The sequence below is a fragment of the Hermetia illucens genome, chromosome 1 (assembly GCF_905115235.1).
Source record: "Hermetia illucens chromosome 1, iHerIll2.2.curated.20191125, whole genome shotgun sequence".
NCBI lineage: Eukaryota > Metazoa > Arthropoda > Insecta > Diptera > Stratiomyidae > Hermetia > Hermetia illucens.
The window spans coordinates 103,544,352-103,567,371 of record NC_051849.1 but is presented as its reverse complement, the minus strand read 5'-3'; positions in this window follow the sequence as shown (position 1 = coordinate 103,567,371).

Below are 23,020 nucleotides of genomic sequence, written 5' to 3'. Positions count from 1 at the left end.
GCGTTCAATTTCGTAGTTCTAGCATAAGGGGGGTTTCTGGCTAAATTTCCAAAATATGAAAATATAATCTTATTAACTTTATTTGTACAAATATCAGAGGGAGATGTATTTTGAGGCCTAGATTTCATTTAGATTGTTATTATTATTTTGTTAAGGTAAAGTCGCACCGCGTCCTTAAAGAACTATTGTGCCCCTTTTACTGGTTATAGTGTACCTATTGATCATAGTATCTCAAGCAGGCCTATAAGCGTCAGGAACTGTTGTATATTCCCTGCTTCCAGATTTTTTAGCTTTGCATTTGGTATTAAGTGTTCACCTAGATGCCTCAACCTATTTTGCACAAGCGCCGGACACTGACCCAGGACGTGTATAGTGGTTTCGTCATAATCCTCACAAAACCTGCAAGCGGTGTCCGTAGATATCCCCAGTTTCCCTAGGTGATAGTTCAGCCGACAATGACCAGTGAGAATTCCCACTATGGTTCGAAGGTTCTTTTTGGTGAGGTTTGCTTACCTTTATGCGCATGGGTTCGTATCCCCCAATAAGTACCTTGGACTACTCCATCCCTCGTAGGCCCGCCCAGTATAGTTCCCTCAACCGTTACTCTTCATTTCTTAGATTCATAACCATGAAACCGTTTGCGATTCCACAGAAGAGTTCTGGCCCGTGTAAAGGCGTCCCTGCTCCCTTCTTGGCTAATTCGTCTGCTGCATCGTTGCCTTCCAACCCAGCATGGCCTGGAACCCAAAGTATCCACAACTTGTTGAACGAGCAGAGTGTATTTAGTCTCTCAAGGCATTCCCACACCAGTTTAGAGTTCACCTGGTTGGACCTAAGAGCCTTGATCGCTACTTGGCTATCGGTGAGAATGGCTATGTTCTGCCCCCTGTAGTTCCTTTGCAGATTAAAGGAGGCACATTTGTCTATGGAGTATATTTCCGCCTGGAATATGGTAGTGTACCTGCCCATTGGCTCAAAGTACATTTTCCTTGGACCAATGACACCGGCACCCGCTTCCTCTGCTGTGAGGGATCTGTCAGTCTACCAGGTAATCAGTTGCTGGTTTAAGTCGTATGCCGCAGCTACGCTCGCCCGGGTTTGCCTTGTTACCCTAACGTGTTTCAAGCTTCTTATCGAAGTGAAACCTCGTTGTCATGTTATCCCTTGGTATCAGTAATTCGGGATACCATCTAGAAAGAATATCAATCTTCGTTCGATTTAGGCAGCTCCTCGCCTCACTCATACTACCGGTTATCCTGAAAATTGCCCTCCTTGCCTGCATCTGTATGTGCAGATGGAGAGGGGTTAGTCCCAGAAGTACCTCCAGGGATGCCGTTGGGCAAGTCCTCATTGTCCCACTGATACACACGCAAACCAGCCTTTGGAGCTTATGTAATTCCCTGGCTTGTGTGCTGAGTTCGATTCTTTCTGCCCAGATTGCCGCTCCATAGGTAACCATTGGCCTTACTATTACAATATATATCCAAAGTAGTAGTGTTCATGACAATAGAATTTGTACCTATCGGTACTTCTATTTGCCCGCTTTCTAGTATTTTGCCCATCCAGAATGCCAGAGTGTTTTCCACTCCCTTGCGGCTCAGGGCATCTTGTATCTCTGTGTGCGATGTGTTATCGACTGCTCCTTCGATATCCTAAAACGCACACAGTGCAATTCCTTTTTTTTCTATGGCATCCCGTATTACCTCTGTCAGCTGATAAAAAGCAGTTTCAGTTGACCGTCCTGCCCGGTAAGCGTGTTGACAGTGATGTAGGGGATTACGCTTTAGGACGTTAGTTCTAATATACTTGTCTATGACCTTCTCCACTGTTTTGAGTACGAACGGTGGATGTTAGGCAAATTAGTCTGACATATTTAGGGTGAAAAGGATCCTTTTTACTCGCTTTTGGATAAATACCACTTTTGCCCGTCTCCATGCCCTTGGTATGCATCCCAGTGCTATGCTCCCTCTTACCACCCTCAGAAGAGACTTTAAGATAATTCCTAGGCCTTTAGATACATCACTGTAATTTCTTTCAGATTTGTGGGTTGGATAGGTTCTGAGAACGCGACGTATTACACTTTTCGAGGGCCATATTTTCAGCCTTCACTCCCCTATGTTTCACCCTATATCAAATGTGGGGCCAGTTTCGAAAAGTAGTAATTAAGCCCCAGTTGATACCCCACATGGCCACATTCTGTGAAAAAATATTTTGCAACCTCCCTTAAAATCTTAAACTTAACGCAAAATGTCGCCACTTGTTGTATGTAAAGGAAACAACGGACCACACGTTCTCACCGATTTTAGTGATAATCGGTTTAACCATTTCCGAATAAATCGGGTGTGACAGGTTTTGGGTAAAACCGGCCAGGGATGAAAAGGTGGTTAATGCCAGGCGCGTCATCGGAGCGCGAAGCCCTCTGCTTTCAAGCGCAATCGATCTCAAGACGCGGTCGAACAAAAACATACTTTCCTCCTAGAGGAGGACAACGACCTCGAACTAGTTCAGGAGCCTTGAATCGGAGGCCACCGAACCATCAAAGGGCTTCTAAGCAAATATTATAATTTATTCCAAGACAGACCTACGGCATTTATCCTCGCGAGGAAGAGTCTGCACGCTTTTCTTGGTCCGGACCTGAGTTCCACTGAACTAGCCATGGTCAAACTGGAACAGGCGGGGGTAAGTGTAATTTCCTCGGCTTATATGGCGCACGGCCGATCAGCTCCACCAGAAGAACTACAACATTTGACTACCACTATAGCAACAAGGCCTGTTGATAAACCGTAATGGCAATGCAAAGCATACGCCTTAGGGGTGCTCGGAAATCAACGAGAGAGGTGAGTCATTCTTTGATTTTATTATTAATACTAATCTATCGGTGTGTAACAGGGCCAATTCACCAACCCTTCATTTCCTCAGCTGAACTGTAACGGTTGGGAGGAGGTCTTAGATATCACCCTACTAATCGATAATGAGATTCTTACGATGGAGAACTGAAGAGTGTCTGACCTTCTCAGATCATAGTTGCATACTTTTCAGTAGTGATTTCGCCCCAGAGGTCTCCAAACCCCCCAAAGACCCCAGGAGAATCGATTTGTGAAAGTTTGGTCAAGTTATCAAGAACAAGCTCTCAGTTGCGCAAATTAGCAAACTTGGCATGAAAGACGAACTGGAGTTAAAGGTCGGCCCTCTGGAAAAGGCATTCGATTCCTTTAACATCTCGTGTCCTGCTAAATACAGCAAGAAGACACTGCCACCGTCGTAGAATGAAGATCTCTTCAGCCTCAGGAAGCTAACTATAGTGATCTGCAACATCTGCTACAGCATAAATATTACCAGTCATAAAAGGACCGCCTGAAGAAGTACAAGTCGCCATCAAGAGGAGCTCTCGGTGGGACTATTGTCAGAACATTAAAAGCATTGAAACGGTCATGAGTCCGCGAAGGATTCTCAACTAAGCAGTGTTACCTCTTTCGTGTTGAAGAGCATAGAGCGCATCCTGGACATCCACTTAAAGACGATTATGGAGATAACGCCATTGTCCACGTGCCATCACGCCTACCTCAAAGGCAAATTCACAGATACCGCTCTGCATGGGGTAATTGGCATGATTCAACGGTCACTGCAGTACAAGCGGGATACCCTAGCTGCCTTCTGAACATAGAGGAGCATTCAATAATGTTACGCCAGCAATGAACTCCTGCTAAAAACCAGGATAATCCAGTCGGATCTGGGAGGAATGATGAACGAAATTTTGAGAATATTAGAGAGCAGCGGGGTGAAGGTAGTGGCATATGCCGATGCCTTGGCTTCCGAATGTACACATCTGTGGTGGGCCCCATCATAACGTACGTAGCTATTGTATGGTGGCAGGCTTTAAGCAAAAAGAACTGTGTGTGCAGGAGCCACCGGGACTCTGCCGTCCCGCCCGCCAGATGCTCTGAATAAGTTGTAGCGTACAGTGCCGTCAGACTAGGTGAGTTTGGATGCTGCACAACGAAGCCCTATCGACATAGTAACATCCTGGATGAAGTAGCTCAGGAAATCTGGGTATTCTAAACGGGTTATGCCACACGCAGGCCGAACTTCACGAGAAACTTTCCAACCAGGGCAGAAGTCCGATGTTGCAAGGCTATGACACAGTATTCTTCACCGACGGATCAAAGATGGTGCGTGGAGTCGGTGTGGGTGTTTTCACGAATACACACAGTGTATAGCTGGCTGGGGCATGATCTAAGTTCCAATCGTAATGTGAACATTTCTGAACGAGAGCCAAGCGGCCATGAAAGGCTTGTATTCAGCGACGATAAACTGCAGGCTGAAAGAGCAGTACAGCAACGCGTGGAACGGTCTGGGCGACATGCTCAAGGAACAAAGAAGGGAATGAGGGGGCTGACGGATTGATCAGGTGAGTTGTGTTGAATTAAAGGGGGCTCCGCATACATGCGAAAGAGGATGCTATTTTTTTCACCGAAAATACCACCTGGGGTATCAAATGAAAGGGCTCGATTAGTACTTTTCGAAACTGGTCCCATATTTAATAACGGGCGAAATGGAGATGAGTTAGTCCTAAAACTATGACCCTCGAAAAGGGTAACAAGTCTGGTTCTCAGAGCCTATCTAAGCGAAAAATCTGATAAAAATCACAGTGGTTTATCTAAATGAAATCTAGGGCTCAAAATACATTCCATGGTGATACTTGCACAAATAAAGTTAATAATAGCATATTGTTTAGAAATTTAGGTAAAAACCCTCCGTAGATGCAGGGAAGGACTACAAAATTTGACAGCGGTATAAGGAATAACTCTGGGAAGTTTGAAGGACATCTATCTATTATTAACAAACTTATAGAAGGTGAAACTTTTACACTTTATGCGAATTTCGAGCATTCTAAAACGTTTATGACGTCATTATAACTCAGCTGTGAATGAGTACCTGAGTCAAATCAGGGTAATAATCATGCAGTGTATCGCTGCAGTCTTGAATGAAGGACTCTAACACATTTCAAGGCCTCGATTCATTTGGATTGCTGCGCCAACGATTATTATTATTATATTATAATATCTACGTCTGTAAGATGTACGTATATCTTGCAGTTTGAAAAATATATGAAGGAATATTTTGGGTTTTCAGCCATATACGAATGAGAAGATATGGGTAGAAAGTTTCTTACATAAGATGAATAGAAAAGCTGTATCCCGGTATTGTTTCTTATATTTCATTGATCCCATAAAGAGATAATTTAACTTAAAAAGGTGTTTGCTTTCGTTTCTTCGTTATTTTTTCAACTATCTGAAGTACAAACTTAAAAAAGATGTTCAAAATCGAAGACTGTAAGTAATAAAAACTTGATTAGTACTAAGAAAATTGTTTTTTTTTTTAATGCAGATCTTCTTTACAATTTATTTATTTGCTTTTTTCTAATTAAGGTCATTTTGGACTTACAAATTACGTAGCTAAAAATATCGACACCAGTTATTGCTTAAAAATAGTCCACCTAGATGCTCATGAAGAACACTCTTACTGCTCTTGTTAATTACCAATAATAATAATTGTCGCTGGGGCAACAATCCAATTGGATCAGGGCCTTGAAATGTGTTAGAGCACTTCATTCTAGACCGCAGCGGTACATTACAGAATAACAGGACTCTATAGGAGGCAATGTGGGCAGCACTGCACTCGCCCGCAAATATTACCCTGATTTGACTCAGGTCCTCATTCATAGCTGAGTCGACATCCAGTCACGATAACAAATCCCTCTGCCGCCAGTGAGATTTGAACCGCAACCATCGGCAACAAAAGCCCAGTGCTCTAACCACTTGAGTCATATGGACAATAATTAGTTAGTTAATTACCAAGTCTACACCAAATTCCAAATTAGCATATATGTGCTTATTGTCTATTCATGGTTTCCGAAGAGGTCAGGTTTCAGGTTAATTTTTAGAAAATTGTACATTTAGTCGCCAGACTTGGAACGATATTCCTAAATCTGCTTAGTATCTGAAGCATGCACTATCGATTCTGTCGACAAGCAGGCTTTCACCTCGGAACACCAACTCGCCGTAATCCCGTAATCATAACTTATTCGGTACAGCACTCCCTGCTAAGTGTTCGCGAAGTGAACGATAAATTTCAATTACTTGAAGAAATGTGAACTCCTGACAGCTTGAGTCTCTTGTTTATGACAGTCCTGAGTTGTAGGCAAACACTTCAATTTATGAATTACCTTAATAATGAAATAAATGTGGAAAGCCAATGGAACCTCTTCTGTGCGCAACCAACATTGAGTTTCCTTAGATGTCGGGTTGGCCAATTATAAATAAATATCGGTCAGCTGAGCCAATAGACTTCGATATCAAGATTCTCTTATTCGTTGGTTCGCATTAAGTACATTTGTGGGAGATTCTGATGGCCCGGAGAAGGGAATTTATGAAGTAACATTCCACTTAACTTCCAGGAATTATTCGAAGTGGACTGCCAGATTGTGAGTTCCACAAAATTGGTTTCAAGCCATTAGACCCGCAGGTTCGAAATGACTCCATCGACCCTACCTTGGGTAGAGTTAGAACAAGACGACTTTTCTTTACTTTATGAGCTGACAGCAAACGAAGACATACTTGTTGCGTGTCTTCAGTTAATTAATTTCCAACGTAATGGAGCCTATCGCCGGATTAAGCAGGCAACGTCTTCATAACCGCAACTACACCTGATGTCTAATGCGCGACTGTGTGCCTAAACAGGCGCTTCAAGTGTTTCTGAAGCAGTTTTAATCATAACAAGATACTCAGCGAAAATCCACATTCGTACTGCGACAAATCTTGTCATAATTTCTCCGAAAATGGATTAGAATAAAGCGAAGTACTTCCAGCCACATGTGAGTAATGATTTTAGAATCTGTTCACATTAATTTAAGGATTCTTCTCTTCTTAGTATAATTGCATTGTGTGCAAGTGTTCAAGAGGTTTTGTGCTACGACGGGGACACATTCTCCCCGCGTACTTTACGCTGATATGCTCTCATATGGCCCCTGCCATGGCTTTAATTAATGTTTTGGACTTTGGAAGCACCGACACGTGTGTATATCCTTGAAGCACTCAGTGCCCCATGTTGAAAGTGTGTAGAATTTTGCATACGTGGATCAAAGTCATTAAAGTGTCTGTACGAAGGATGAAATTCAATATGTTGTTGGCTGGATTTCATGCTCAAATGCAATATCGGAACGTTGATGGAATGAAGTTGTATGCACAGTCTGGAAGACCTATCGTTGCGCTTATCTTCTTATCGATATTGTTGAGAGTATCAGTTGCTTATAAATTATAGTCAAAATGAAGATAATAGTCATTCTAAATACTTGTAGTTCACTTCACGTGGAGAGACTTTTGATATCGAAAACATTCGTTTTAGACTAACTGCTAAGACGCAACAAATTAGTTTGAAATGCTAATCAGGACAATCAGGTGAAGGAGTTTTCAGCTAATTGCAGCTCAGCTTTCTCCTGTGATGTTTCTTTTGTGATATTCTAGATAAGCTTTCTTTTTCAGATTTGATTATTTGATTGACTTTGCTTGTCTATGAGAATGAAACTTCAGGGTTAGTATCAAACTGGTGACTTGGACAATGTCATTATTGATGATATGTATTGCTATTGATGAAACTTTGTGGGCAGATTTATACATTATGTGGATATTCTTCTTCTTCTTCAGCCATTGTACTGTTCACGAGCGGGCTTGGCTCGTCGCGATTGCACCGGTTCACTTCACCAATGGCTGGATCTGAATGCAGTCGCGATTCCTTCAAATCCCCGTCCAACGCATCAAGCCAACGTTATTTCGACCGGCCCTTTGGTCGGTTATCATCGGCTTCGATGTTCACACCAATCACGACAACTGAAGTCCACTTAGCGCCAATTACGGCACCATACTATCGAAGACAACTCTTTCGCAACGATCGGCGCAACCCCATATCGATCGCGGATATCCTCATTTCGGAGTCCTAGTCTAACGCAACATCTTCGTCTCTATTAGCACAAGATGCCATTCATTGTCTTTTATAGTCGACCTACATTTAGAACCATAGAGGGCGATAGGGCGGACGACATTGTGGTAAAGTTTAGATTTAGGACGTTCGTTGATACGTCTAATCACAAACAGCGCCAGTTGTGAAACGACAGTTCATACAAATCGCGTTAATGCGTGAAGCAATTTCATGACGCAGTTTTCCATTCGCTGATAACATTGACCCGAAATATTTAAATCGCTCAAATCTGGACAGGTGTTCTACCTTCCTCAACGGCCTAATTGAAGAATGGACAGGACCATAATATTGGGTCCTAACTGTTCGGTTTCCAGAGCTCAGATGGTCCTGTCGCTTTCCTGAACTTCAGTCGCGTTAACAGGTGAAATTGCTCCCAATGTCGGCAATGCTTGTGGGAGTGGAAAATGAACAAATTCTCCCCTTGAAATCTTCTCGAAATATTCCCGCAATCTATCCGTCGTAGCTCATCGGTCGGTAAGTAAAGTACGGTTCTAATCTAATCTCTGTCGCCATCTCGAGTGTCCAGTTTCTCGTATAGATCTTGGTAATGAACCGCTCGGGTGACAGCGATCGCTTTCTTTGCTTATAAATTTGCCATTTGGCCATCGTGAAATAACTTGCAGTAGAGACATATCTTTTGCAGACCTTCGTTTCAACACCGCTTACCTGGCTTCGTAATTCCGAAGGTTGCATAGACCGTTTTGTGGGTAGCGTATTTAATTTGTTTCCAGGATTCTTCCACATTCCTCTTCTTTTTTTTCAGCCGTTTTCCCGTTCACAAGCGGGGTCAGCTCGTCGTGATCGGTTTCGCCATTTGGCTCTATCGAATGCCTGATCTGGGTGTAATCTTGAGGCTTTTAAATCGCCAAGCCACCGTTGTTTCGGCCTGTCTTTTGGTCATTTACCATCGACTTCGTTGTTCAGACCAATCTTGGCAAGTGAACTCTCGTTAGCACGAATTCCGCGACCATACCATCGAAGGCGCCTCTTTCGCAATTTTTCCACCATCGATGTAACCCCATAACGATCACGGATATCCTCATTTCGGATCAAAACGTGTCACGCCACTAGTCCAACGCAACATCTTCGTCTCCATTACCGCAAGACGTCGTTTATTGTCTTTTAAAGTCGGCCAACACTCCGAACCATAGAGAGCGACGGGACGGATGCCATTGCGGTAAATTTTAGATTTGAGGCGTTCGTTGATACGTCGATGACAAAGAACACCAGTTGTGGAACGCCACTTCATCCAGGTTGCGTTAATGCGTGAAGGAATTTCATAATGCAGTTCTCCATTGGCTAATGGCGTTGACCCGAGGTATCTAAATCTCTCAGTTCTGGGCAAATCACTGCCGCTGACAGTGAGTGTGCCTGTTTCATGGGATCGGTTGTCAAAAATTCAGTTTTGTTTAAATTCAATCTGAGACCGTGTTGTATGAGGCGATCATTCCATTTTTGGACAAGTTGCTCGAGATCATTTTTGCTATCAGATGCTAGAAAATCATCACCTGCATAAAGCAGTGTGTAGAGCGCTGGACGTTGGATATCCCGTGTGGCAGTGTCCATAACAAGAACAAGGAGGAGTTTTTGATACACCCGTACTTCGAACTTTACTTTTCGGATCGTGGTAGAGCAATTGAACCCAGCGCACGACTACTTCTGGCACTAAGTCCAGATGGTATGGGAAAGTAACCGGATCGGACGGTAATTTGAACATTCTGCCGGACTCTGTTTTCTTTTTCCATATTGGAACAGTAGTATTTGCCAGTCAGATGGTGTTCTTCCTGCTTGAATAACCCGATCAAAGAATACATTGAGCCATAGTGTTGGGTACCAGCTCTTCGCTTTCCAGAACTCAGATGCGTCGTCAGGTCCTGTGGTTTTTCCCGATTTCATTCGTTCATTCAGTTGCGCTGACAGTTAGTCCTTGAGGGTTTAACATGAGCACTTGTCTTGCGACTTAATCCTACGGTCTTCTTAAGACACGGTCATCAAATCGTTCGACTTCTTTAATGGTATCACGGAAACCCTCTGAGATGGCAATGCTACCATCGTATTGAGTGTGTGGGCTACCCAAAATAGAGAAGTTTATAGCCATTTTTACCGCATTCGCGTTCTATGTCGTAGGTTTTGGCACCAGATCATCGGCTTTTTGGTAAAGCGCAGATATCTATGTGCCTCTTCCGAAGGGCTCTTGTAAATTCCTCGGCCTTTCCAGTAAGGGGCCAATATTTCCCATTTCTCGACAGGAATGGGAACCGTGCTACCACGTCGACTGAGGTGACCCCCTGACTCAATCATTTTGTTTGTAGCAACATTGGATTTATTTTCTTGGTCGACTTGCCGCAGGAACCATTACCAAGAGAGATTAGATAGGATTTAGCATAATGGAATAACTATACTTTATTCATAACTATACTTTGTATATATCTTTCTCTAATCTCATCACTTTATCTTTGTTCTACTGAGGATAGTACAAGGTGCGTTGCGTCAAACCCTCCTCCTTTACCTGCGCTTAGGAGCGGCATGCTACGTAAATAACATGGAGGAGTTTACATTATATGGATATTAAATAAAAAATAATATGAGCTCCGCTGTAGCCGCAAAGCCTGGTTCTGTAAGAAGGGGGATGGATAGCTTCAATCTGAAAGGCTTTTAGCCACCCCAGCGTCCCAGGGGATAGGTAAGGAAAGTATAGGAAATTCACGGTCTTGCCGATTACTTACTGAGGAACCAAATCCATTGAATGAGAAGAAAGAGAAATTATAGATCTCGGACGGATAACCAGTCAGAGTCTTTTGACTAGGTGGCTGGGTAAGGCTCCCATAATGGACGGCACGGCGTCGAAGCTGCTAATCGTGGCTCCGCCTGTTGCAGCTCTTTCGTCACCAGCAGATGAACTGAACTGAGGATATGAACCTTTTTATCACCCGCTGCTGCAAGAAGATAACAGCGGTGGGGTCAGGTGCAACATCCAACCGCTTCTTGTTGCATCAGAGATTCGCCCAGTGTTTCCCGCAATATACGTACGCGATTGTACAGCGTGGCGCGGACCGGTACAATTTTATTCCTCGTAGCGGCTTAAAGTCATCGCGGAAAACTGACGACCAAGAATCTATGGGCGTGGAGACGGTGCCATCAGCCACACCACTCCGCACTGCGGCCAACAGTTTCAGTGCACGTCGAATTGTCCTTCTTCACCCTCCCGCAGAAGTCTCCGCTGAAGTTTCTGGCGAATTCGAAAGAGCGTGTAGAGAATTTCCAGAATTGGATCCATTGCATAAACCATGAATTCACAGCAACTCCGAGAATTCTATCACAAATGAATGAAGAAATTGCGTTTCAATCTTCAATTTTCAAAGTATGCTTGAGTAGGCTGCCCGCATCAGCAAACGAAAATGCTTTCAGGAACTTTGCACAGAGCCAGTTCGAACCTTCTGGGCGAACAGCACAATTTACTCACCCAAATCCACTTCTCGGTATATGGCACTGTTCCCCCCGCATAAACGGGAAGGCAAAAAATACGAGCAAGCTTTGAATGTCTTCATATAGCAGCATAGCCTATCGAAGCGACAGTTTGGTTTTTGTCACGCTGATTCAACCCCGACATATGCTATGGTAACGTTGGACGCCAAAAACGCGCTCGATTCAGCCAGCAGTGGGGCATAGAAAGCTTATTGGCCAAAACGGCTGTCCCTACTTATTTGGCTAAGCTCCTCGAAATTTATCCCTCGGAAAGATACTTTAGTATGATGCGGATGACCAACCTAAGTACTACAGTGCACAGTTAGGGTACTTGTCCTTCCATACCAAAGGAGGCTACGGTAATATAGCTGTGGCTGTCGTCCAGAAATAACCAGAAAATATTGAAGTGAACGTTAATGAAAACATCAAGCGTGGCTGATTTATCACCGACCATAGGAAAAGAAATATGATTAGTGTTCATAGCAAGATATCAAATACCTGGGGATGATGACTGAAGCTAAGAATAATTACAAGGGACACCTGCCTGTGAGAAGGCGACAAACATCAGCAAAATATGGAGAGAACCGAAGGGTGGCAAGGTGGAAGTCGGTGAAAAACTGGCAGCAATGGTGGGATGATGCGCGGGGGTGTCGATGGACCCATACTCTAATTCCCCGTACTGAGGAGTTGCTCAGAGAGGAGGACTCTAAAAATCAGCATAGGCCATCAGAATAATAGTAATATAATCTTTGGCGCAACAATCCAATTGGATCAGCGCCTTGAAGTGTGGTAGAGCACTTCATTCACGACCGCAACGGTACACTACAGGATTACAGTACCCTATAGGAGGCAATGTGGTCAGCATTGTGCTTGCCCGAGATTATTACCCTGATTTGACTCAGGTACTCATTCACAGCTGAGTCGACTGGTATCTGACGTTAAATCACGATACAAATTCCACTGCCACCAATGAGATTTGAACCGCGACTTCCATTCGATAGCCTTGTGCTCTAACCAGTCCTCATAATAATGCTGAGCACGTGATGCTTGGTTGCCTAAAGCGCGTTATTCCCCCTGAAATGACGTTTTGCGGTGGTTCCTCGAGGAAAGAAGAAGGAGAAACTTGGGGCGGTTTTGTTGAGTTAGAATACCACATACTGCTGCAACCGGGGCCGGCTATGCCCCCTCTGGATGGAGGACAATCTGATCTGAATAAGGATTTGTTTTATAAAAAGCCTTAAAAACCTAAAAAGTCAAAATATGATCTTTTCATATGGCTTTCACATTCATACATATATGAGCTCTTCGTATCTCGGGCACTTCACTTTGTTACGAGTGTATATCGTGTGTATATCGTTGTACATACAGAACACATCCCATGTATCATGTCTTAAGGGCAGTAAATTCACAATGGACCCCTTGGTTCTTTATATTCCATCAACCACTACTACGTGCTGCCTTTCACGACTTCCCGAGACACACTCCTCGTCTACTCTTATACGCTACGCTGTCCTTGAAGTGACCCACCTTGAGACAATGGTTCCCACTATACGGCATAGTCAGTAATGCAATTGTCGCTCTTTTTTAATATAGCACATCCATTGCTGCTTTCGCCTACCAATCACTTCACCATTGAGTCGATGGGATCTGTGCGCCGACCAAATTATACCTTAATTTCTAATCCGATGACATGAGTAGGAGGAGTGCAGTGACTCATCAGACTAAGAATTTTGATTTCGTTGATGTTTATTTTCACTCCAACTCTACTTGCCTCATTTTCAAAATCCTGATCCCCTTAGCCGGGTCATGGCCCTCCCAATGAGAGAACAAACGGTTGTTATCAGAGTTGTCGAGGTATTTGAGAAAGGACGTCATAGTCCAGTGCACTCCTAGTGTTCCGCTGAAAAAGACAGCATGAAAAACGCTACCGACAACAGGAGGCAATAATATGGGCAACGAGATACCACCCTGGTAGACTCCGATTTTTGGCCCGAAACCTCGATGCAACACGTGATATTTTACGCTATTTTATGTTGCTCTCATAATTACTAATAGTTTTTCAGAATGCTCTCCTGCGTAGCGCACGCCAGATACACTCCCTGGTTACATACCGAAAGCCTTGCCGAAACCTTGTAGAGCAGTTGAAGGGAACATATGAACTCTACGCACTGTTCGAAAACAATCCGGGTGTTGATGTAGTAAATGCAGAATGCAATTGCTCATAGAAAGAATCCACCTCCACAATACCGGAAGACTCCTTTGGTAAAAAGCACTGAAGTCTCTGACGGTTTACAGTGGGTGCTTGCTGTCAAGCGAAAATATCATGGTCCTTTTCGAACACGGACTGATGGATCATAGTCTGTTTTCGATAGGCAGATAGTAGCCATGAGGTTAGTCCCTATCCGAGGTGTTTTTGATGTTTAGATACCAATAAAGGTTGAAAATGTCCAGATTGCTAGCTCACAAATTTCTATCTTCTGTCACCTTTTATGACAAGCAGGGAAAACTTTCAGTGTATTCTTAACTTGCAGGGCAAAGAAAATAAATACAGTGGAATCTCGATAATTCGTACATCGATAATTCATATTTCTGGCTAATTTTCGTAATTGATAATCCCGATATTTGGTACCAAATCTTCAGTTCCTTAACAATACGAATTGTCGGGATTGTACAGAATACAGTATAGAGTGATAAACTTTATTTGAGCCGATAACGGAATGAGGTGTATTGTGAGGCCTTAATTTTATACAGATGTGCCTTTTTAATTACATTGAGATTTTCTCACTTGATTCTTATACCGAGACGTTTTACATTTTGTGATGCGTACCTTTTGGGTCCTAATTCCTTTATGTTCCAGCTGATATGTCAAGTTTTTGAAAACTATTACTACTATAACTATAACTATTACTATTACTACTAACTATTACTTACATGATCATATTCTGATAAAAGAATGTTACAGGTTGTTCAGAGTAGAGAGTAAAGTAGATAAATTTCGCAATAAGATGCATATACTGATATAACCCACTGTGATCTACTTAACTGAAAAATACGTTCGATCTACATATGAGCGTATGTCTCGAGTCTAATGTTAATACGCAGTATTCATGCAAAATTAGAAATTCCATATTTGTAATTCGTGGCAAAATAAGCAGATTCAGCTCTAATTCACAAATAGAACATTGCCTAGGGAATTACTCGTGAACTTGCAATGCTGACCTCACGGTTCTCTCTCTCTAAGAATTTGGTACAAATTTGTCTACGTAAGGTGTGCTCGATGCAGAAAATTTTAATATTGTTCAAGCACCACAAGTCTTTTTTCTGCTTAAAGCTTAGTCACATTCGTTAGGCGCTTATGTCTGTTTCACCATTCGTTAACTCACCCCGTTTGACTTATATGAGCAGCTTCTTCTTAAATTATCCTACTTATTGCATATAAAGGGGCAGACAATACGGTCTCACCAAATTTCATGACAATAGGTTCACTCGACAGACATATAATCAGCGTAGCAATTATACAGATATCACATTGCTGAGTACTATCTATACTATATTCTCTGGTCTAGCAAAATAAACCGGATAGCCTCATAACATACCAAGGTGGCTTCACTTCAGACAAACCAACAACAGATCAGATTCTATCTGTGCCGAAAGCGACGTAAAAACTGTTGGAATCTGGCAATCAGTCGCGCCAACTTTTCATCAATTGTAATCAGCTGAAAGCAAAAGGATCACCTTTGTTACCGTTCACCATCAACGACAGTCTAAAACAAGTTATTATTGTGGCCGTGGAAAAAGTGCTCCGTGAAGCTGAGGTAATAGCGAGAGGCATCATTTTCTTCTAGTCGACCCAACTACTGTTCTATGCTAACGACATCGACGTCGTGGGAAGAACAACCAATATTTAAACTCCGTTCATCCAGATGTACCAGACGAGATCTTGGGCTGCACATTAATGAAAGCAAGACAAAATATACTCGTATGGTGGTCAACGTCAAGAATGAACAACAGAATGAACGAACAAAAAACAACAGTAAATGACACTGATCAACTGAGAACGATAAACATAAGAGAATACAACTTTGAGACCGTTGATGATTCCTCCTACCTAGAGTCACAACCGATGACGGCTACCACGATGAAATCCGGTCACAGTTGCTGGCAGCCAGCAGAGGTCTATATCAGCTTACAAAAACTGTTCAGCTCGACACGTCTCACTATAAGGAAAAAGGTCTTACTGTACAACATTAAGAATGATCTTGGGTTCTTAGTAAGAACAATTGTAAGCTCTTAGCCGCATTCGAGAAAAGAATCCTCCGAAGAATTTTTGGCCTCCAACATGAGGATGAACAATTTCGTAGCCTATAGTATATAACGACAAAGTTTACAAGTGCTACCATGACTATTCGGTTGTCGATAAAATCCGGCTCAATAGGTGTCGCTGAGGGGGTCACTTTATCCGTATGGATAAGGAAACTCCATAAGGGCAATACCTATGGTAAAACAAGTCGGAATACCGCAAGCTGGCGCTTCCGATATAAAGGTTTTATCATTTTTTTAAGGTTTTGTTTAAAACAAAATCTTATTAAAATCGGTTCAATGTCTGCCTGTCTGTCTGTCTGTCCGTCTGTCTTCTTTTTTTTTTTTGAGGAGGTGGAAATCTTTAAAAGACACTGCTGTGGGCATACCAGCGTGTGGGATTTTTACCCCTCCCTGCCCCGCGAAACCACCATAAGCTCACTCTAGCTTAATTCCATTGCTTCTATACGCGGCGCACTTGACCGCGCTTTTCTCCTTTCCTCTGCCTTTCGCAATTTATCTTGAATAGATGCGATCATGCAGTTGACCGCATCCCAATTCTCTTGTGCTAGCATTTTCGGCATCAGATTTTCTGGTACCAGCACCTCTCCTAGAGTCCCCTCTAGATTCCTTCTTTCTTCCACAAATCGCGGACAGTGGAAGAATACATGGTCTGGGTCCTCTGGGACTCCCTCGCAATTTGGACAGTTGGGTTAGGTCTCCAATTTAAACCTGTAAAGGTATTGAAGATATCCTCCATGTCCCGTGAGAAACTGGGTGAGATTATAATTAATCTCACCGTGTCGTCTCTCCAACCACTCCTTGATGGCAGGAATGAGCCTGTGAGTCCACCGACCCTTTCTCGAGCGTTCCCACCGCTCTTGCCATCTATTTATGGATCTCTCCCTTTCAGTCTTCTTCGTTCGCGATGGTAAAGAGGTTGGCTTTGCATTGTATATATTCGCCATCTCATCTGCCAAAATGTCAATCGGCATCATTCCAGAGATGACGAATGCTGCATCATCTGAGACAGTCCTGAAGGCAGAGCATACCCTCAGGGCAATGCCAAACTGGGGTTGCATAGAGCATGATTGAGGTCACCACTCTGGCTATAAGCAACCTAGAGGTATGCCGTGGCCCTCCCACGTTCGGCATCATCCTCGCCAGGGCCATACTGGCAGTGGATGATTTATCACACACATACTGTATGTGTTGCTTATAGCTGAGCTTCCTGTCTATCACCACCCCCATTATTTGATGGTCGGCTTGGAAATGATGATATGATTCCCGATTCTAACATAGGCGTAATTTCTCTTCCGCCGCTTCGTGATTAGGACCGCTTCCGTTTTTTCCTCCGCAAGCGTCAGACCAGAGCTCTCCAACCAGCATTTGACAGCACTGATTGCCTTGCTTGAGTATAACTCAGCATCCTCGAGATGCTTTGCGACAACAACCAGCGCTATATCGTCAGCGCAACCCACCACTGTGGCTTCCTCCGGAAGGGAAAGATTAAGTACATCATTGTTCATGATGTTCCACAATAGTGGGCCCAATACGGAGCCCTGTGGGACACCCGCGGCAACAACAAACTCCTGGGATCCGTCATCAGTGTCATACCAGAGCCTCCTTTCAGTTAAGTAACTATCGACGATAGCAGCGAGATAGGTGGGGATCCCGCTAGGGATTTGCGTATTAGATTCCAATTGGCCGAATTGAATGCATTTTTCACGTCCATGGTTAGTACCACGCAATATTTGCTGGTACTACCCTTTCCGTGAATTGCATCTTCGGCCAAGCCAGTAACCAATTTGATGGCATCTGTCTCTCTGTCAGTCTGTCTGTCCGTCTGTCTGTCTGTCACAGGCACTTTTCTCAGAAACGGCTATACCGATTGACACGAAATTTTGTGAGAAGATGGGACCTGCGGACCCCCGGACATGCAGTGAGTGATATCCTCCTAAGTTGAGATTACCCCATACATGTAAAACATTTAACATTTTTTTTCACCAAATGTAAGCATGTGGGATATCAAATGAAAAGTCTGGGAGGGGTGCAAACTGATGATTTCTTTAACGGAGCCATTCTCAGAAACTACCCAACCCAAAAATCTGAAAAAAATCATCAAGCTGCCTCTACACGGTGCCCAGGCCTCAAAATACTCTCCATATCGATATCTGTTCAAATTAAGTTAATAATAGTATATTACCATATTTTTAGAAAAATTGAGTAAAACCCCCTTAAGTTTATCTCAGAATTATAAAAGTTGGTCGAAGTATAAAAAATAATATGAAGCATATTATCTCCAAGTTTGATCAAAATCGTACTGTCAGTAACAAAGTTACAAAAGCTCAAAGTTGTCTTTACCGTGTAAATTTACAACCCGAAGTACTAAATCTGATATGCTAACTGCATATTCTTAACGGGCTACGTACAAATGGGATAGTTCTACACTCAAATATACTCAGACAAGAAGCAAACAAAACCTTTCATACCTGAAGTGCCCAGCTTCCGGTTTCCCGACGTGTTTTCAATTCGTTTCGTATAGTTCGTTCATAGGAGTTATTTCACTATGCTAAATCCTTCCCGATCTCTCTTGTTGATAGGTCGCGCGACAGGCCGACCAAGAAAATGCATACAATGTCGTTACAAACATGATGATCGGATTGAGTAACAAGCCTCGGAGAAATGCTAGGGCGTCCACCTCCAGGCCAGGCAGACGATAACAGGTGCCATGGGGGAAAGGAGTTCGGAGCGCGCAATGAGGGTGGCGAGCGTATAATCGATTTTGCGGACATCCATGACCTTGTGCTTATTAATACGATTGCCTCATCTTCCTACATTTTATAGTGGGAGCAGTAAAACGCAAATCGACAATATTCTTATAAGACGCCAACATTTTACCACCGTCAGTGATGGCATAGCTGTTCCCTATGAGACCATCGCACCTCAACATCGGCCGTTGATTGCCGTCCTGCGAATTAAGCCACCGATAAAACAGCGTGAGGAACGCACTGGCTCGCGGCGCATCAAATGGGGGCGATTTGGTGACAAGAAAGGAGAAACGATCTCACTCATACGATTGCCGACCATTACGAATGTAGAAGAATCGAGGAACCAAATGAAAGACACGATCCACAAAGCGGCCTCTGCAACCCTCAGGGGCACCAAGCCGGGTAAGCGGTACATCAACCGAGATACTTGGCTTTGGAATGATGATGTTAAAATGAAGGTCCGTGAAAAGAAATGCCTCTACCACAAATTTCTTGACGATAAACACCAGCTAATTGGCAAATTTATAAGAATGCCAACCAGAGGCAAAGAAAGTCACACGAGCGAACCATTTCAAAAATCTTTACGATAAACTGGACACTCGGGATGGCGAGAGAGATTTGTATCGCCTTGCTAAAAGTCGTAACGAACGTATACAGGATATCGAACACTTCTGTTGCGTCAATGACAAGAACGGTACTTTGCTTACCAACCATCGAGCTGCAACGGATACGTGGCGAGAATACTTCGAGCAGATTTCAACTGAAGAATTTGTTCATCCTCCACTTCCACAATCATTGCCGACATTTTGACCAGTTCCACCTGTCAGCGCAAATGGTGCTCAGAGGTGGCGGTGAGGAAGACGGGGCGGCAACCCTGTCGGCTAAACCAAAACCAAATGGCCGAGGAGAACATCCACAGTGGTGGCACCGGGAGACGCTGTACTCACTTTGGTTTGCCGGCCGTGATTCAGAAGGCGAATGCTCGAAAGGCCTAATCAGGACGATCAGACCCGAGTCTGCACGGGGACTCATCTGAAGTGGTAATTGGCCACAAAACCTTACCAGGGGTATACTTGTACCATGGGATCCGGGATAGCTCCTGGACTCTCATACTTCGGGTGAACTCCCGTTGAATGTGAGTACAGTTCGGTTATTTGCGGTAGGCCCCTAGTGGGAGTTTCATGGGGGCTGTGGGTATGCTCAAGCGAGAAGAGACCTTCGGGCCTCGGCGTGGTGTTGCGTTTCAACACGGGTGCCGTACTCCTTAGTTCGGTAGAGATTTAGGTATGTCCTGCATCTACCAGTATGAATGCTAAGCCATGTACCATTGTTGTTTGCCTCAGCGGGGCTTTGATTGTGGCCACAAAATCCATTTGTGTCTTAAGAAGACCGTGGGATTAAGTCGTAAGACAGATGCTCACGTTAAACCCTCAAGAACTTAATTGTCAGCGCAACTGAAATCGAGGAGGCAATAAAACGAATGAAATCGGGGAAAGCCACAGGACCTGACGACATTGCATCTGAGCTGTGGAATGGGGAAGAGCTGGGACCGAACACTATGGCTCAGCGAATTCTTTAATCAGCTTATTCAGGAAGGAAGAACACCATCTGACTAGCAAGAAAGTACCCCTGTTCCAATACGGAAAAAGAAAGGTAGTCCAGCAGAATGTTCAAATCACCGTCCGATCTGGTTACTTTCCCATATCATGAAGATTTTTGAACGCATTCTTGACAACCGTATTCGCGGAATCGTTGAAATAACCCTGAATAAACCCGGATTTATCAAAAACTGGGGAACTACTGACGCAATACACGCTGCGCAGTTACTCATGGGGAAACACCGTGAGAAACATTGCCTTGTTTACATTGCATTTCTGGATCTCGAGAAATCGTTTGACCGTTTTCCACACGAACTCATCTGCTTTACGACAAAACCTATTGCCAGAAGAACTCGTGCGCTGGGTTCAATTGCTCTACCATGATCCGAAAAGTAAAGTTCGAAGTATGGCGGGTGTGTCTAAACGGCTTCGTGTCGCTGTTGGTGTTCATCAAGGAAGCGCTCCTTCACCACTCCTCTTTGTTCTTGTTCTGGACACCGTCATACGAGATATCCAACGTCCCGCGCTCTACACACTGCTTTATGCAGATGATGCTTTCCTAGCAAAAATGATCTCGAGCAACTCGTCCAAAAATGGAATGATCGCCTCATACAGCACGGTCTCAGATTGAATCTAAACAAATCTGAATTTTTGACGACCGATCCCATGAAACAGGCACAAACACTGTCAGCGGCAGTGATCAGCCCAGAACTGAGCGTTTTAAATACCTCAGGTCAACACTATCAGCTAATGGAGAACTACGTTATGAAATTCCTTCACGCATTAACGCAACCTGGATGAAGTGGTGTTCCACAACTAGTGTCCTTTGTGATCGACGTATCAACGAACACCTCAAATCTAAAATTTACCGCAATGGCGTCCGTTGTGCCGATCTCTATGGATCTGAGTGTTGGCACACTACATAAGACAATGAACGGCGTCTTGCGGTAATGGAGTCGAAGATGTTACTTTGGACTAGTGCCGTGACACGTTTTGATTACATCCGAAATGAGGATATCCGCGATCGTTATGGGGTTGCATCGATCGTGGAAAAGTTGCGAGAGAGGCGTCTTCGCTGGTATGGTCACGCAATTCGTTCTAACGAGGATTCACTTGCCAAGATTGGTCTGAACAACGAAGTCGATGGTAAACGACCGAAAGGCAGGCCGAAAGAATGGTGGCTTGATAGGCTGGATGGGGATTTAAAAGCCTCGAAATTGCACCCAGATCAGGCATTCGATAGAGCAAATAGCGAAACTGATCACGACAAGCCGACCCCGCTTGTGAACAGGAGAAAGGGTGAAGAAGAAAAAAAGATTAAAAAATTAACACGAAATGTTTGCTGTGGTATTCACGAATTGATATGTTATGAGGACGTCATACACGTTTAAAAATGCACGAAATTCACACAAAATAAGAAAGTTTCAACTTCTATAACTTTGTTACCAATAGTTAGATTTCCTTCAAACTTCCCAAAGTGATGCCTTATGTTATGCCTTATGCGGATGTCATTTTCATTTTGCAGTTCTGGCATGAAATTCCGGCTAAATTTCTAAAATATGCTGATATACTGCTATTAACTTGTACAGATGTCGGAATGGGATGAATTTTGAGGACTAGACTTCGTTTAGATACACCACTGTGATTTTTTCCAGATTTGTGGGTTGGATAGGTTCTGACAACGAGGCCTGTTACACTTTTTGGGGGTCATATTTTGAGCCCTCACTCCCCTACGTTTCACCAGGTATCGAATATGCGAGCAGTTTCGAAAAGTACTAATTGAACCCTTTCATTTAATATCCCTCGTGGCCCCATTCTAATTAACATCAAATGGCGCCACTTTCTGTATGTAAAGGGAAGAACAAGCTGCACACTCTCATCAATTTTCATGACAATCGGTCGGGTCGTTTCCGAATAAATCGGGTGTGACAGACAGACAGAGAGACATCGACTCGATTCTAATAAGATTTTATTTCAAACAAAACCTTAAAAAGGAAACGTACCAGATTTTGCTCAGGTGGAGCAATGGCATAGGCCAAAATGCCCGGCAGCTTTCAGGGATTTCGAATTGATGGTCTTCGGCACAAAACTGGGATATCAAGAGCGCCTTGGATGATAACGGTGAACTGTTAGCTAGTTTTTGGAAAGATGGTTAGTCCCTTAGGCGGCACAGCGGATCTATGTTAAAGTAAAACAACTTTTAGAGGAATAATCATTAATGTGATTATTACAAAAAAAAATATTTTACAAAGTTCAGCAAATTTTATTAAAAAGTAGACATGATTACAAAGCAAATGGCATTGCATTGCGTTTGCCCTAAATATCTTGCTGCTGCATTGACTGCATCAATATCGTAATATAATTTCAACAGGTGCATGCAATTTCTTACTTTGGAAGCATCAATTCGAGTCAGTGTCAATTAAACAAACTGCGCTTAATACGTTTTGCATGCTTTTCATCCAGGTAACTTGCAAGTGTCGAAACTACAGGTTTAACATCTCAAGTATGGATGCACCATGACGGAAATTTTCCAATTTAAATGCTTGAGCACGAACTGCTGATGTTTACACTTCACCTTTGCATACACACCCACGAACCGGAGCAAAAAGGACTTCTTCCATAACTAAGGGTGATTTATCATGGCTAAGGTAAGTTTATAGCAGCACGGGTCATATCACTGCGAACAATCGGCACTCATCCATCATCCGTTGTCGGATGGCTCCTTAAGGTACGGGGACCTGTCGCCCACCCGCAAGGATGCTCCTTTGTTGAAATCATATCTGGCATTCTCACCTGTGGGACTTGATTGTGGTAAACAATAACAAAATATTTAATTAGTTTCTGGTGCAGACG